The sequence below is a fragment of the Rhodnius prolixus genome, unplaced genomic scaffold, assembly GCF_049639745.1.
Source record: "Rhodnius prolixus isolate KJV_2025 unplaced genomic scaffold, Rpr scaffold_2, whole genome shotgun sequence".
In the NCBI taxonomy this organism is placed as follows: domain Eukaryota; kingdom Metazoa; phylum Arthropoda; class Insecta; order Hemiptera; family Reduviidae; genus Rhodnius; species Rhodnius prolixus.
The window spans coordinates 41,337,503-41,355,084 of NW_027411592.1; the positions used below are offsets into that span (position 1 = coordinate 41,337,503).

Here is a 17,582-nt window from a genome sequence, read left to right on the forward strand (position 1 = left end):
ATAAACTTTTTATTATTTTCTTAAACATGGCTGCCAATGGAAATCCAGCTACGGAAATTGCATTTAATAAAAAGTTGACAAGACGTCAGTACTATTCTTTATTGTTGTAAAAAATGATTTATATTTCCAAAAAAAAATTAATATAAAATAAAAAAGTCTTTAGCACAGTTTTTTTTATTGTCAAATTACAAGAATATTATTTTTAAAAATAAAACAGATTAAATTTTTGTAATAAAAGGAAAACATTGTTCTTTTTAATACTATAACTTTCCAGTTTTTTTATACGCAATAAAAGTTTTAACCCTAATTTTTCATACCATTTAATTAAATTCTATTGAACTACATATATATAATCGGTTTATTATTTTTTATAAAAGTCAGCTGGGATTACGAGAGTAAATTTAATATTTTCTTTATTTTAGAAACTAGGTCTCAGCTTGTCAAAAGTAAACCTAATAAAAAATGTCTTAAGTAATCGTTTGGAGTAGAATTAAGACTAATAAAATTCTGTAAGTGAATAAATAGCCGGTCTAATAATAATTTTTTAAATTATAACTGAAGTAATCAGAACCGTAGCTTATTTCTGCATACTGCCGACTTCTGAACAGTTTTCTTTCGTTACAGAGTTCATCACAGCGAGCTGTAAGAGAGACCTAAGGAAAAGAAAAATCTATGGACAAGCGAATAGATCCCGGAAAGTCAAAAAAACAGTTCTTTTATAACTTGCAGTTGGCTGGGGATTGACAATTAACATAATGAAAAGCAGAAAAAATTGGTGCAGACTCGTAATTTTTACAAGGAAACGAAGGAAATAGAAGGCAGTGATGGAAATGAATGAAAAGACTGCATGAACCCCAAGGCTGATGGAGAGATTTTTTTCTCACAGTAGAAAAAATAATACTGGATACTACGACAAACTTAAGGTCACAAAGGTTAGAAAACTATCTTGATTTTCAGAAGAAGGAACTAGTTATTGCCTGTGCAAGGTGATATATTCCATGTTCTTTAGACTGCGTAACAAAACGGCGCAGTAAGAAACTTTTTTAAAATAAAAGATAAGTTGACCAAAACAGTAAGGGTGCAGGCAGTGTCCACACTAAAGGGTGGAACACTAAACTCTGTACTAACCTTTTTAGAGGGGGTTGAGGGCCTAAAGTAAGTGGAAGTTCACTTGTAGACAATTAATCTTCTAGTAAACAAGTAATAGCGATAAAGCTGTCCGAGTTAGAGCGTCAGTTTTTACCTCTGTGTGCGTGTGTAGTGTGTTTCTTACGCTACCAATGTGATAAAGTAAAAGCCAGAGAAGTGAGGGGGGAAAACAGATGCAGAAGTTGTAGTAGCCAAGTTTCTGTGGGCACTACATCCCTCTGCTGCTATTGTACCTGACTAGAAAGAGACTTCGGCTGACTTGAACAAATGGAATCTCCCGGTACATTAGCATTTCCGCTTCTTCCCATTCCACTGTGTCTGATAACGTTAATGTTTCTACATCACCTTCAAGAAATTATCCAGTTGCTATTAAAAAAAAAAAAAAAAATTAAATTAAGGCCTAAAAATTCAAATATGTAAACAAAAATCTGTAAACCTTTACCTCTTTTTACCTTTCCGTTTAAAACAAACATTTACTTGTACATCGGCTACAATGTTTTGTATCTGTTAGGATGTTAAAAATATCGAAATATAACTCAGGAGCGTGTAACATGTAATTTTCATGGCTTATTAGCAACTAGAGCTTTCCTATTCGTACCGCCACATTACATTAGTGCTGCACGAGAAACGAGACCGACACGAGACTTGAGCAACCGAGACCGAGACCGAGATCGAGACATGATATATATCTCGTCGAGAAATCTCGGTCTTGTCTCGGTTTTTCAAATATTAATTTTTAGCTACAAAATTATAAAATTGTGTTCTTTATTAATAAATAATCATTACGGGTATTGAATTAATTATTAAAAGATACGATTTTATTATATATGTGCAATATTACTACATCTATTTGACTTCGAATTACATAAGAAAAGTAAGCAAAGTAATCGCCTATTTTTTCAGGCGGGGCTTTACGTCCAACTACCAATTAGGTGTCGCGGACGGAGGCGACTAGCAAACATACTTTACTGTAAATTTCTCATATTAACCATTAAATAAAATCCAAAGCCTAATACCGGGAATCGAACCCAGTACCACAATACACATTAGCTTCGCAGGTCTCGCACCGCTCGGCTACCGTGGCGGCCCCCTTCGAATTACCGAATTTTTACATAAATTCACTAAATTTCACTATTCATATCATTCATTCATTCAATTTCATAAATTTCACTATTAATAATCTAATACTTTGAACTTTGATATCATTTGAATTATATTTTAGAATTTTGGAATTAGTGAATTTGAAAAAAAAGACTATCTATGCACCTAAAAAATATTGCCACAAATTTTCGTTTTTAAGATACACTTTGCCCAAGCATTGATACATAAAAGAGCTTTTACTGAGTCAGAAGTTAGAGAAGATCTTCTATTGGTCATTATCATCGCAACTTGCGAAAATAATCTTTCCGATGGCACTGAAGTTGCACAGATACTAAAAATATCTTTTGCCATTCTAGACAAATTTTTGAAGGAATTCTCAAGTGTTTTCCACCATTCTAAAATGTCAACGTCTACTGGTGCTTGGTCTAATTTGGTGTAATTAATTATTTCTGTCTTCCATGCTTCGGTATATTTGCTGATTTTTGAGCAAATGGTGCAAAAATATTGATGCAGTCGTCGTCATCGTCAAAAGGTGAATCATCAGATTCTTTATCTTTACCAACAGCCATAACTAATGGAGCGGGAAGTTTGTTGGGAGGTGTATTTTTTATTTCACGAATCGACTTGTTATAGCAGGCAGATATGTTATTTGGCGCGTTTTTAACATCTTTTTGAAATTATATAAAGATATATAACAGTAATAGTAATATATGATGCATTGAAGTGTAAGTAGTTGTCTTCTTTTACACACATTTTCATTACCAATATATAAATTAAAATAATTATTAGAAAATAATAACATTTTTTGAAAAGATTATTAATAGCAAACCGCTTTTAATACTTAAACAAAAATTCAAAAAACCGAGACCGAGATGTCTCGACGAGACCGAGATCGAGACTGCATAAAGTCTCGCCTCGTCTCGGTCTCGTGCAGCACTACATTACATCTTGTTAGTAACTGTCGGCTTTGCTCTTATTGATCAAAATGAAAGCATATTGATTATACATTTATTTTGATGTTTAAATTCACTTACTCTTACTTTACTTAAATAGCTTAATGCTTTTTACCCAGACCTTAATAGGTGTAAAACCTCTTTCTGGTCTTAGCTAAACAGTTAACTTTCGACCGTTTCGATAAACATCGTCTTTAAGTCTATCTGAAGTGTACTATGCACTGTTAAGATAAGATTCTAATAGGGCGGCCTTTAAGGCCTACGCCACTGCGACCCCTTTGGATCTATTGTGGCACCCCTTCTCTAGAGCTCACCTCTCCAGACCCGTCCGTTTAATCAGACTCTTAATTTTGGAGAGCGACCCCTGGATAAAGCTCCTCAGGCCTTGGTTTTTCTTCCCCGAGAAGTAACATCCTTAGCCATACGAGCCCCTCACACTGACACAACACGTGCAGTGCCGTTTTCTCCTCTTCCTGACAGAACCTACAAAGGCTATCATCTGCCAGGCCCATGCGATGCATGTGTTTTCTAAGCCTGCAGTGGCCGGTTAATAGGCCTAAAATCATCCTTATAGCCCAACGGCCATGACGGATTAAATCTTCAGTCAGCACCATGCACTGTTAATAAGGGTAAATAAATGTTTTAATTGCAGGTATAAATTAAGAAACGATAATCACAACGTTCACGATAGACTGCACAGTAATATCGATTTGTCGAAAATGTTGAACAGAATTTTGAAAATAAAGTATAAATCTCTGCTCTGAAACAGGAGAAATATTTCTAAATTAAATTGAAGTAAATTTAAATAAAGAAAGTGGCATTAAAAATGGTTTTAAAGAGCTAGGCAAGTTTCATTATTGAAATTGGATATTGCTAAGTTGGGGGGATCGAGAGTTTGAAATTCAAAGCTCGAGTTACTGTAGAGGCTAATGAATTTCTAATTTAGAACTTCAAACCACCCAGTTGAACTTATTATTGGCTAAATAATAGCGGACCGTTCCTTGTTCAGCCTTATACTGGTCCACAACTTTGTGATATTTATTTCCTTCAAATCTAAACAATTTCTATAGCTGTTGATGTGGAAAGGTTATCACTTCCTTTTAGCATTTTATTTATTAGGTAAGCATATTATAAATTCTAAAAATGTGAAAGAAACGTTAATGCAGTAAAATTACTTAAATAATTATAATAATAAAAGGTGAGTAATATCAACATAATTAGTTATAAAAATTTAAGTAATTTTACTGCATTAACGTTTCTTTCACATTTTTAGAATTTATTAGATGTCACAGATTATGAATGAACTGGCCAGCATAAGGGTCTGTGACATCTAATAAATTCTAAAAAATTTAATAAAAAGTTAATGCAGTAAAATTACTTAAATAATATCAATGAAGTATGAATGAAATGTTGGTTACCTGCTGATTTGTGTGCATTTTGGCGTTTAATCAACCCTTATACTTAACATTTTAAACTGTAAGTTTTTGTTAAGGAGATTTTTGTACCTTTTGGATAGATTTTTCTTTTTGTCTATTATTTGGGTGGGGCAAACTCCCCTCCTTATGAGGCATAGCGTCGAGACTTTTAAAGTACAAGTCTGAACAAAATTTCGATTCGAATGACACTTCATTCATGAAAATCGGTTCACGTCTCGATAATTTGAAACGATTGCTATACTTCCTCTTAACAAGTGTAAGAGCAGAATGTCGTTTTAAAGTTACGTAGGAGAGCCCTAACCCTATCATCCTACCAAATTTTATCAAAATCGGGCCAAGATTTACAGAGAAATTAGAAATAATAATTTTGGAGGTGGCCTTACATAAAGGAGGCTAACTCCTCTCCCATTCGATGTACAGCGTCGAGACCCCCAAAAGGCACATCTACATAAAATTCCGAATCGAATGACACCTCATTCATGAAAATCGGTTCACGCGTTTAGGCGCTACGCAGTTTACAAAAAAGGTAACAACAACAACAACAACAACAAGAACAAGAACAAGAAGAAGAACAACAACAACCATTTTTGAAAATGCCGTTTTTGCTCATTTTCAGCAACTTTTTTCTCGAAATCTATTATATCTATGTTGTTGCAAAAAAATTACAGTTGTAAAGGAGGATTTGCCCTACATTTTAAAGAAAATTTGGGAATTTTATCTTTTATAGAAAAAGAGAAAAAAATTGTCAAAGTTGGGAGTTTTTCAACGTTACGCTTTTTCGTGCAGTTTTTGACGATCAACCCTTATACAACTGTCCTACCGGACAGTTTTAATACAATTAATTGAAAAGACATTATTTTATAATCAAATCAAATCATGATGCCTGTAAAATGTCGGAAAGAACAAAAAATGGTTTTATAACCAAACATCTGTTTATTTTAGGATTCAATTATAAGTTCCTTTTTTTACATTCGCGTTTCTGTTTCTCGTTAGACAGTATACAACCTGGATTAACCGGCCCTCGGTTAACCGGTAACCGGGATTCGGGTTAACCGGGATCATGTTGAGTCATCATAAGTACACCTGGATCGGCGCCGAAACAAAAATTAATTTTCGGTGGCGACAGGAAAATTTTTATGTCTTCCGATGTAACATAATTGTAGGCATGGCAGCAACTCTATTATATCTGATTTTCTTGAAGGGTCATTATTGATGTATGTAAAAATCCAAAATATGGTGCAATTAGAACTGAATTTCTTGGGATTTACCACGGTCTTACAAAAGACCACGGGATTTACGTGTCGTAAATGGTTCAACTTCCACAGTTATATGTAATATTTTTATGGATAATTACCGGCATTATTTTAATCTTCCCAGAGAGCAGCCTAATCTCAAGCTAGTCTTCAGTGTTAATCAGTTCGTCCTACAGAAAACATCTTTCGTTTGCCCTTTCGTTCGAATTTTTATTTCACTTACGCAATGGAATCCGTTAAGAAAACTGGTGCTAAACGTAATCGTATTCGTTTATCTATCGAAGATAAAATCCACATCGAAACAGTAATGTATTACTATGTAATACTGTGTTTTCGGTTTAACCGGGATTTCAGTTTTCCGGGGTGGATATACCCGGAGGTCAGTCGAGGGTTTACTGTATTTAGTTTTTAGCTTTACGTTTTGTTTGATTTACCCTTATGAAACCTTACTTTTATATTGAAAATAAATAATAGTTATTCTATTCTAATACAAATTAAACAAAAGAGAAAATCCGGCTTGAAAGCTCTCTCACAGTAAAAAAATGCGTTACCTGTTTTCCCTCTCTTCTGAAACCAAGAATGCAAAACCTTAAAACTGATGGTTTATTAAATTCTTTTCGGTTACCTCACTTAAGGGAAATATTATTTCTATCAGATTGTAAGTTTTTATCGGAATTACACACTTTGAATTCCTCTGAATTTGGCAAAGTAGTTTTTACTACTAGTAGTTTGATGTATGTGTGACAATAAGTCTGTAGGTGTTTGTGTGGGCAACTCAAACTCAAAAACGGAAAATAGCAGAGAGTTTGAATTAAATTATCGTACATTTGCGAAACAATGTTCTAGTGTTTTGAATAATCGATTAGAAACAGTTTCGACAAAAGTAGCTTAAAAATGTACAAGTAAATGTTACCTTTGGGCAATGTCTTGACGTTCGGGGGTAAAACTACATTGGACAAAAGCTAAAATTTCTTTGCTGAAAAATTATTTTAAAAAGTTTTGATTTTTCAAAAAAGATTTGGATAGACCCTGACATATTAGATTAGCTTGATAGATAGCAAAAAAAAAAATTAAGAAATACTAAGTCTGGATCATCTTTAGAGTTCTTTTAAGTTCGTAGAAGAGCTTATGGCAAACTAAATAAGCAGATTGCAAGAAGATCAATAACCAACAAAATTTATAGAGGCTAAGATTGGAAAAAATAGCTTTATGGAGCAGAAGAATCAGTTATAAGAACACCCAGGTAAAGGCCATCAATAGCAGAGGATTAGAAGACAGAGTTTTCCCTGTCGAGAGATAGGGACACAAGACGTTTGACAAATTCTATACAGAGTAGAAAGGTGGGTAAAGTATAGATGCTCTTTTGTAGTTAGAAGACTCTCTTTAATAGGGTGAACTAGTTGAGGGAGATTTTGTATTTGATACAAAATCAAACCGGTATTTGGCCAGTAAAATTGAAGTCCTGCAATAATAAGTAATATTTACAAACTAATTTCAAAAATAACTAATTATAAGGTCTGTTTTAGTCGGATGGTAATCGCGCTATCTACTGTTGTGCTTCGATGACCTCATTTTATGCTTATATGTCCTCTCTACAGCTGTTGTCGTTGCAGATAATCAGATGCTTACTTGCGCAATGAGAATAATGAAATGTATTCGAGAGGTTGTTAGTAGTTGATTCTTCATGTAAGCTGTTAGGTGGGTATTACAATGAATGCAATGCGCTGCACGCAGAGAATTTATCTTAAATTTATGATGTTCTTCGACAGCCTATTTAATTTAACACTCTACTTAATTACCAGCACTCTTTACATTTGTTTTATAGTTGTAAATTGTCTTGTAAAATATCGTTTTACTTAATAATCATATCTACATATATAGTTATTAATCTAAAATTATTATCTCATCAGTTTAAGGAGTTACTTTTGTCCTTTTCGCTTCTTTGATTGAACGAATTAAGATAAAGATTCAATATAATTACTAGCTGAAAACGTAGATGGTTATGTTCAATTTGTTACATTTAAATTAGTGTAATCAATTAATTTGAATAAGAATTCCAGAGGACTTTTTTTTTATAAGATCTTTAATAATAAAAGAATTATTCACGTATATTTAAAAGCACATTGTTTTTTCGGTTTATCATAAAAGGGGATCTGACATGCGGAGGTAGGACAATAGATTACTGAAGACCACGAAGTATGAAGTAGTTGTGGGTTGGTCTGGGTGTACTATTGAACTTGCTAGTCCTTGCTGGCAGGTATGGTCTTAACTAAATTGCTAAATTCTCCGCTTTTTGCGTACCTGTCTGTTCTCTCATTTCCTTCTCCATTGTCCTCCCCACTAGGCAACTTGACTTCCAGCATCCAGCCAGGTTGCAACAAAATGATGGTGGCACTGCAACCTAACCGCGCCGCTACTTGCAACCTTCCACAAAAAGATTGAGCGTTTTAATTAAAGGTGTACTTCTAATCAGTGGCGAACCTGAACAATTGTTTATTGCATTTATTCTTTTTATCTCAACATACCCGTCTGTAGTAAATCATTTTTTATTCATAAAACGAATTAAATAAGATATTAATAAAAATTTTATTGGACAAATTATTAACCTCAGAACGCATTAAATACTATGCGCTGCAGTTATACTATTCCAGTTGTACAATAATTTTAGTCCAAAGAGCTGGGGGATTTTTCCTATCAAACGAAGAATAAGCTTTGAATGAGAGTCGCAGAGATATTATTAATATTTAATTTCAGAGTCTCTAAATTGCGAGAAAAAAGAACTTAAAAGTATTTATCAACTGAAAATCACTGCATAAAGAGAGCGCCACTTGATTGATCCAGATAAAATCGACTCTGCCTAACCCCAGCAGGAAAAAGATATGAATAAACTCGCCTTCAGCGTCTGACAGACCTCTTCCGTTACGTACAATAAATCCATTACTCCCTACCGCCTCCGCTAATAATCGGCGCTACCCTAACATCTAACATTTCTCTCTCCGAGAATTTATTACATTATCTTCAAATATTTCCTTTTCTCAGAGTATTTCATTTCCAGATTTTCCCATTTAAATCGTTCTCTTTCTCTGACGATATTAGCTTTCACAAAATCAAGTGAAGTACTCGTATTTCAGATTTAGAATTAAGATCTGAGCTCCAATTTTCTCTAGATCTGTTCAAAACCTTACAATAATAAACGGAGAATATTATTTTTACTGTCTTGCAATTTTTTAAAGATCTATTTAGTAATTTACAATCTGTATGAATATATGCAATAAATAAATAGGAATATGTAGACAAATCTGTATAAATATATACAGTAAATAGGAATATGTAGATGAATGAATGCGTGAAAGTCAGGAGGAGAGAAACTACCCAGTTGAAGCACTCTCTACAGGATATAATGATCTTCAGGTCTTCAAACTGCAAGAAAGGAAAACCACAAGTGGCTATTTACATTTAATTTTGCAGCAAGTGAGGAATTTTTCGTTATTCTAGATTTTATTCGTGGCAGCACACTGGTTTATTGTCTCTCTGACTGGTTTCAGACTTTCGATTTAGCAAGTATAATGCGAGAAAAAAAACAAAGGCAAAGTCGAAATCATTAAATAAAACTGATTAATCTAATTTCTGAAGATAGGTGCAAGTCTGAAACCGGTCAGAGACATGCGCGCTAAGGACGGAACAGAATCAACTAGCCAGCACCAAACCAAATAACTAATAATAAGGTCTGTTTTAGTCGGATGGTAATCGCGCTGTCAACTGTTGTGCTTCGATGACCTCATTTTATGCTTATATGTCCTCTCTACAGCTGTTGTCGTTGCAGATAATCAGATGCTTACTTGCGCAATGAGAATAATGAAATGTATTCGAGAGGTTGTTAGTAGTTGATTCTTCATGTAAGCTGTTAGGTGGGTATTACAATGAATGCAATGCGCTGCACGCAGAGAATTTATCTTAAATTTATGATGTTCTTCGACAGCCTATTCAATTTAACACTCTACTTAATTACCAGCACTCTTTACATTTGTTTTATAGTTGTAAATTGTCTTGTAAAATATCGTTTTACTTAATAATCATATCTACATATATAGTTATTAATCTAAAATTATTATCTCATCAGTTTAAGGAGTTACTTTTGTCCTTCTTTTCGCTTCTTTGATTGAACGAATTAAGTTAAAGATTCAATATAATTACTAGCTGAAAACGTAGATGGTTATGTTCAATTTTGGACCTAACCAAATTTTCTAGATTTTGGCATTACTATGCTTCAAAGTTAATCGCTTTGTGCATAATTTCTAAGACGTTGAAAATGTCTTACTTCTTAGCATAAAGAGAATTAGTCATTTGCAAGCTTCTGATCTGAGAATTTGTTGCATTATTCTAAAAATTTAGGATGCATTTCTGAACAAAATTCAGAAAAATGAAAAAATCGTTGGTACTTTTGGAATTTTCTGCGAATTCGGAATTTCGTCCAGATATTTATCCGTTTTTTTTATACAAAACACGCAGTGCCGTGTATTGTACTGAAACGTCACTTTACGAAGAAGAATACCCATCCATTCCTTCAAGGATCCTTTTAATCGAATTATCCTGATAAAATTTCTCGATTAAAAATTTCGTGTTACTTTGTAAACTTGTGAGAGGTAGAATTGTTAGACTAAAACTATGAATAAATAGAGAATTATACCAAGCCTATTTTTTTTTATACATATATTTAAATTTTAAAGCGTATCAACATCAGAGGTCATTAGTGACCATGGGTTTTACCAGAGCACTGCTGGTCTCTGGACAGTGTTGTATCGTTACAGAAAAACACTGTCCACCACCGCATAGTGAGCTGTAATACTTCAATGGCAGTATAGGATGGGAATACAATTGGAGAAAGAGTGATTCGACGGAGGGTGGATAATCGATTGGGATTTGGTTTCATTTAGATGGATTTATCCATTTTTTCCATCCAATTTTGTTTTTCCTCACTTTAATGTCGCATATTAATATCATTTTTATGAAAAATGATCCCACAGTGAACACAAAGTGCTTATTAATGGAGTCATTAACGAAAGTTAACGAGTAAATGTGCACGATAAATATCAAAAATTTGTTTAATATGACTCCCAGGTAATGAATTCTGGAGCACAAATCAAACTTTTCTGTTTGCACACTCCAGAAGTATGTAAAAGATTTATGCTGTACAAGATTTACACTCCACTGTATAAGATTTATAGAAAGATTGAATCACAGGTAAAAATAGTAAATAGCTGAACTTTGGGGTAGAAGTAGTTGAAGAATCCGTAAATGTTAGAGACGCAAAAAAAGACGAGAGAAATGTGTAGCAATGTTGGCACGCATGTGGTGGAATTGTTGCTGTTAGCAGGGAGAGAACGCGCTGTATTTCTAAAAATAAACACCTCACCTGTTTTTACTTCTCTTTTTTACAATTCTTCTGCTGTTTGGTGACTACAGCCAGGGAATTTACTTTTATCTATCTTATTGATTTCTATCTCCTTGTTTTCCTCTATACTATTTATTTTCTATTTTCTACTGTTGCTCTCTTTCGTCTACGCTTTGAATCAATTTTCTATTTATTCCTTTTCGTTATAGAAAGCGTTATCTTCACTGGCTGGTAAACAAAAATCTATTTCTATCATATTTACCTACTTCATACTTAAATCACTTCTTCGCCTAAACTACAAAAACTTAGTTACAAGATATGGGCACTTTAGGGATGTTACATTTTGTTTCCTAAACAAGTTTTCTTAACTTCAATTTAAAATACCATTCAGTTTTCCAATTAAACATGGCAGTTTTAAAAACTTTAAAGTTCATTGTTGCATTAAAGTTTGTTACTTTGTACTAAAAAATGAAACGATCTTGTTAAATTTTCGTAAATTTATACAATATATTTTAGTGAAGTGAAGTTTTATCAAATAATGCCCTCATTTGAGTGGGGCAAATTCCCCTCCATATGAGACATAGCGTCGAGACTTTTAAAGTGTAAATCTGTTCAAAATTTCGATTCGAATGACACTTCATTCATGAAAATCGGTTCACTTGTCGATAATTTGAAACGATTGCTATACTTCCCCATCTAGTGTAAGCTCTTCTAGTGTAAGAGCAGATCGCCGCTTTAATGTTACGTAGAGGAGCCCTAACTCTATCATCCTACCAAATTTTATCAAAATCGGGCCAAGATTTACAGAGTAATTAGTAATAATAATTTTGGAAGGGGCCGTACATAATGAGGGCTAACTCCTCTCCCCTTCAAAGTACAGCATCGAGACCCCCAAAAGGCACATCTACATAAAATTTCGAATCGAATTACACCTCATTCATGAAAATCGGTTTACGCGTTTAGGCGCTACGTAGTTTACAAAAAAGGTAACAAAAACAAGAAGAAGAAGAACAATTTCTGAAAATGCCGTTTTTGCTCATTTTCAGCAACTTTTTTCTCAAAATCTATTAGTTCTGGGTGGTTGCAAAAAAATTACAGTTATAAAGGAAGGTTTGCCCTATATTTTAAAGAAAATTTGGGAATTTTATCTTTTATAGAAAAAGAGAAAAAAATTGTCAAAGTTGGGTATTTTTCAACGTTACGCTTTTTCGTGCAGTTTTTGACGATCAACCCTTATACAACTGTCCTATCGAACAGTTTTAATACAGATTTTTTAATAAGTCCATTGTGAAAAAGTAGTTTTGTGAAATGCACATTACAAATATTGTTAAACAACTTTTATGTCTTCAAAATAAAATATACATTAAAACAGAGCGAAAAAGAATACAGAAAAGTTAAACGAAACTAAAAAATACATAAACTTATTCTGACTGGGTTTTTAATATTTTATGAACTAAAACTAAAAAAAGATTTTTTTAGATTTCTTTACAATTTAAATAAACAATGAAGTTAAATTAAATTTGTTTGTTCATTTTATTTATTTACCGCTAGAGAAATAAAAATTATTTGGAGATAAAGAAAATTCAATTACTTCATGCCAAATGTCTCGCACAATGGTTACTCTCTTTTATGACAGTTTACTAGCAACTTAGGCATTATTTATAAAGTCTTGTTTTATTTTTAATTTAAAAACGAATAATTTGACGAGAATTTCTGACAATTTGTTGAATTTTACAAAGTTATAAGCATTAGATAAAATGGCGAGAGTTCCCATTCTGCTGGTAATATATGTCGATCTTATATATTATTTACATGCAACCAATTTTTTATAATTGAATATAAAGGAATCATAAGTGTTTTTGAGATTGTTTGTGCTACAATGGAGGGCCTATCTCTAATATTTTTCACAAATAAATTGATGAACTTCTGGAATTTGAGGTTTTTCTTGCCAAAGTCTATAAAGTGCCACGCTAGTATAAGTTCAAGACTGTCACATAAAACTAACAAAGAATTCCTGTTGGTGGAATTCTTAGTAGAAGCTGAAGATCATCTATGCACTGAGTGAGGCTTGTTCAGTCTCTCCTTCGAGATTCGTGCAACCCAGTTTAAAATGCCTTGGTTGTATGAGCTACATTACCTAAATTTTTAAAGTCTTTCGTGCATTAAATTTTATTCATTATTAAAAATCAGATAAAAATAAATAATAATAATTCCGTACACTGCAGTTCCCGTTTAACCCAATTGAGTGCCGTTATAAGTAGATAGAAGTCAAGAAGGTAATTTGCGAATTACGTGCGAGCAGACGTGTAATTTGTTTCAATGGAAGGAAGTACTTATCATATTTTATTAAACCATCAATATTAAGTTTCAGAAGGCAATTATATCTTAATGATTCTTTAACTTAGCTAGCCATCACTTAGAACCAAGCTCTAAGAATCATCTCTAGAGGACTAGGTGAACTTAAAACCATGCCTTTAGTAACAATATAATCAATCAGCGACTTTGTACGGGGTATTTGGGCAGCTACAGATTTCTCTCTTAAAGGTTAAAAATCACTAACAACTTTTATCAACAATACTAATTGGATAAGATAGGAAATGAATATAAAGTCCGATGAACGAATGACACGTTTTTCCGTTGATGCAACTGTTAGTGTCTTTAGAATCATTGACTATTCGCCGGATGCTAATATTTGCGAGTCTAAAATTAAGAACGTTCAAGCCAATATCTTTTAGCATCTTCAAAATAGGAAAACTTTTAGTCTAATAGATCTAACTTTATAAATTTTTTAAGAGGGTTAGAATTCTTTACGAAATGTAATGTACCAAATGGTACTCTCTGAACCATTGGGTTGCTTGAAAATTTACCAATTCCTCAAAATATCATCTCGATTCCTCAAAATACCTTTACTCTTTTCTTTGATCTCTTTTAACGTTTTATCACTGTTTACTCAATGATGACGGCAGATGAATATAATTTTTTTTAGGTACAATCAAATTAATTGAGGTTAAAGCATTTAATCCTATATGAAAATCTACAAGATTGGACCAGCCCTGTATCTGTCATCCTTGCTTATCCTGTCTAATAGAAAAAAATTCAATCTAAAAGGAAAATACTCAGACATCTGTTGATTAAGTGAAAGAGAGCTGAAAAAAAACAAATCTATTTTACTGTACAATAAGTGGAAGTATAAATTCGTACGGATTTTCAGGAATTGAGGTTTCATTGGGAATATTCATTTAAACCACCAGAAAGACCCAACTTATAGTACGCAATTGTGGTTCACCAGGGTTTTCAATTTCTCGCTGCATTCGTCGAAAATCTTTGATCTCATGCTGTACACTTCCAGAGCGTTTAGGGCGGCCTCATTCTCAAATAAGATGGTGATATATCTGTCAGCACGGCCCTTATCATTCAGATATTAGGCCTATCTCCCAGAACGGAGAAGATTTCAGCCTGAAAATCTTCTTACAACGGCACCCTTCATATAAGATGACCACATCGTCACCGGCACTGGTCCTAGAGCTTGGAATCAGTGTTGACCACGATTTCACTTCAGCTCGGGTGCAAGTTAGTGTTTTAGTTTCTTCGGCGTTTATGTACTATAAAACTGGCTAGCCAAACAGTTGGGCAGTCTGGCGAGTCTGAGTCTGTGGTTTACTTTAAACTTCAAGAAACTATAGTTTTGCCTGGTACTAAAACCTAACCCTTATAAATAATTCTAATGGGAAAGTTTTGACTTAAATTGCGACTTTATGTTGCAATTAACTGTTAAAAACATACACTTGCACCAGTCAGCAAATAAAGAATACCTGATCCCATTACATTTACTGATTCAACTGCAAATTGTGCAAACATATTTTCAAATGAAAATGATTTTGTTGACTTTTAAAGTAATGGTTAAATTTAGCATTGACTTTAGGGTTCCGGTGTTAATGATGTTTGTACTTCAATAGAGCTCACAATCTACTCACAACAATGAACATTGCATTACTTGGTAAAATTTGCTAGCTGTTTTTTGACCGCAAATAGATTCTTCTAATCAAGTCAAGATACATTTTACTAATCATTCGGATTGATTAAAATCAAATAAATGATCTGTATAGATTGCCGTTGAACTTAGATTTTCTTAAAAATTAGTTGGTTATCGTCCATTTTAGCGTAAAAAAATAAATAAATAAATAAAATAATTTTTGTTTGTTTTTTAATTTTTTATTTATTCCTGACTTTTCCAAGCTTTTCCTGTCATTTTCAGGGAGGTACAAGATTAGAGTGAAAATGAACAGAGTCGATTCTTTAAAGAAATCATTTTACTATTTATTTTCAATATACTATATTACTTTGCAAATTTGTATTTGCAGTAGATATAATACAGGTTGTGCCAAAACCTGTAGGCAATTTCTAGGTTGCAGGAATAGATTGGGAAGCGAGAAGATCGCGAGGCCAACGTCGTTTTAAGCGATGTGAAGGAGCATCAGAATGGGATTGTGTGGATAAAGGAGAGGGTTTGGCTGATCTGCTAGATTAAGTTGGAAATTTAGGAATCGGGTGTGTGGATTACAACATTGACGTTACAACAACTTTTGGGAGGATACGATTGGAGACACAAGGTTCGTTTACAAGGATTTTAGACTAGATAGAAAATATGTTTGATTACATATGCTTAAATTCGGAATCCAAAGTTATTTTTTCTTTTGATCTCTCAATTTTAAAAATGTTTAGAATTGCTGTTGACATACATGTGCGATGTTCGTACCGGGGATATTGCGTGAAATGAAGAAATGAAAGAAGAAGCTTAGAAAGGCGCCGAGAATTCAAATTTGAATTCATATTGCCATTAATCTTTGATTGACTATAAGTCATTTATGTTGTAAAGTAGAAATTTTAATAATGTAATGGTACTATGGTTAGAGATTACAGTTAAACTAATTTGAACAGTGCCTTTGTATAGCGCGTTTTGCATCTAAATTAAGCTCATTTCTATCTCGAAGGTGTAAAACATCTCTTTGATAGTTGAGAGTATAATGCACTACGGGCAGAAGAAAATAGGTAATGTAAGCATCGAACTGGAGCACCATATAGTTTTGCAAATGGCAAATTGTTAGCAGTAAATTGTAATTGTTATTCACAAAGTATCAAAGAAACGTCGGCTACCACTTTCCAATATGAGATTCGACCTAGCAAAATGGCTATACCTTTACAAACAAAAAGGGTAAGGTAATTTGAATAAGTTTGCCGTAAAAAGCTCGGTCCTCTTAACAAGTTCGCTCTCACCATGTCCCCCTTCTCACTTTCACCTTGCTTCTGTTTTGCTGGAGTGAGAACAGCAGGCATCCTGAGCTGAAAAAAAAAAACGGCAGCCAGCTCTGGACCCTTATATTCTAAATTACTTACCTGGGAACGTAAATCTGAGACCTCCTGCACAGCCCCGCTATCCCACCATATTTTCCGACTAAAAGAGGGCCGGACCTTTAAAGGGGTTAATAGCTGCCTAAAATTTAAAGCTTCATTTAAACGGAAGACAGTTATTAAAGTTCATTGTAAGGAAGCATTAAATTTGATAACTATCATGATTTTATCCTAATTTAATAAATTCTAACCTAAAAAATTATGTGAGAATAATTCTTACCATCGAAAAAGGTTGGGTGAACGCTTCTAAATTTTTCTTCGTTAAGAAACCTTACCCTAATGCACCTTTAATGGTTAAAACATGTTTTAAGGATCAATAACTATTCTTGCTAACTCTATTTCAGTAAATATTTCTTACGTAATAATGCCAATTTTTTCAGGGCTTTACTTCCAACTACCAAATTAGATGTTGTGGCTTCTAGCAATCATACTTCACATTGTACATTTCTCGCATTAACCGTTAAATAAAATCCAAGGCCTAAACCGGGAATTGAACCCAGTACCACAATACATATTAGCTTGGTAGATCACTTATTTCTTATGTATAATCCAGTTTAACATAAAATATTGTTTTACAAACTTTAGATACGCGTAAATGCTCTCATTTGATCCGGTTTTATAGTTTTAAAGTAAGATCCAGGTACACAATCTCTACTTATTGAATCGGCAGATCTTTGATTTAAGTTTTTGAAAAAGTTACAAACTTATTTAAAATCAAAGGCCGGTACCCTAGCTTTTTCAAACATTCTTAAAGTTTGTACCTAATGTTATTTTAACGACATTGTAAAAAATATTTCTTAAAACCTTGAGCAAGATGAAAAAACACAAAAAGAACACTCTTTCTCTTATTTCGATTCTCAAAGCTCTAACTTACAAATTTTCTTCGAAA

At 33.3% G+C, this 17,582-nt stretch overlaps 1 protein-coding gene and 1 long non-coding RNA gene across 3 annotated transcripts in view; one reads left to right on the plus strand and one right to left on the minus strand.

Annotated features, from left to right (window-relative positions):
* The window catches only part of hig (locomotion-related protein hikaru genki), a 781,895-nt gene that overhangs the window by 88,499 nt on the left and 675,814 nt on the right, over window positions 1-17,582 (minus strand). The window lies entirely within an intron of this gene.
* LOC141449689 (uncharacterized) lies at window positions 382-4,039 on the plus strand. Its single transcript, XR_012455648.1, has 3 exons — window positions 382-509; window positions 625-932; window positions 3,856-4,039. It is a non-coding gene; the product is annotated as an uncharacterized lncRNA (long non-coding RNA).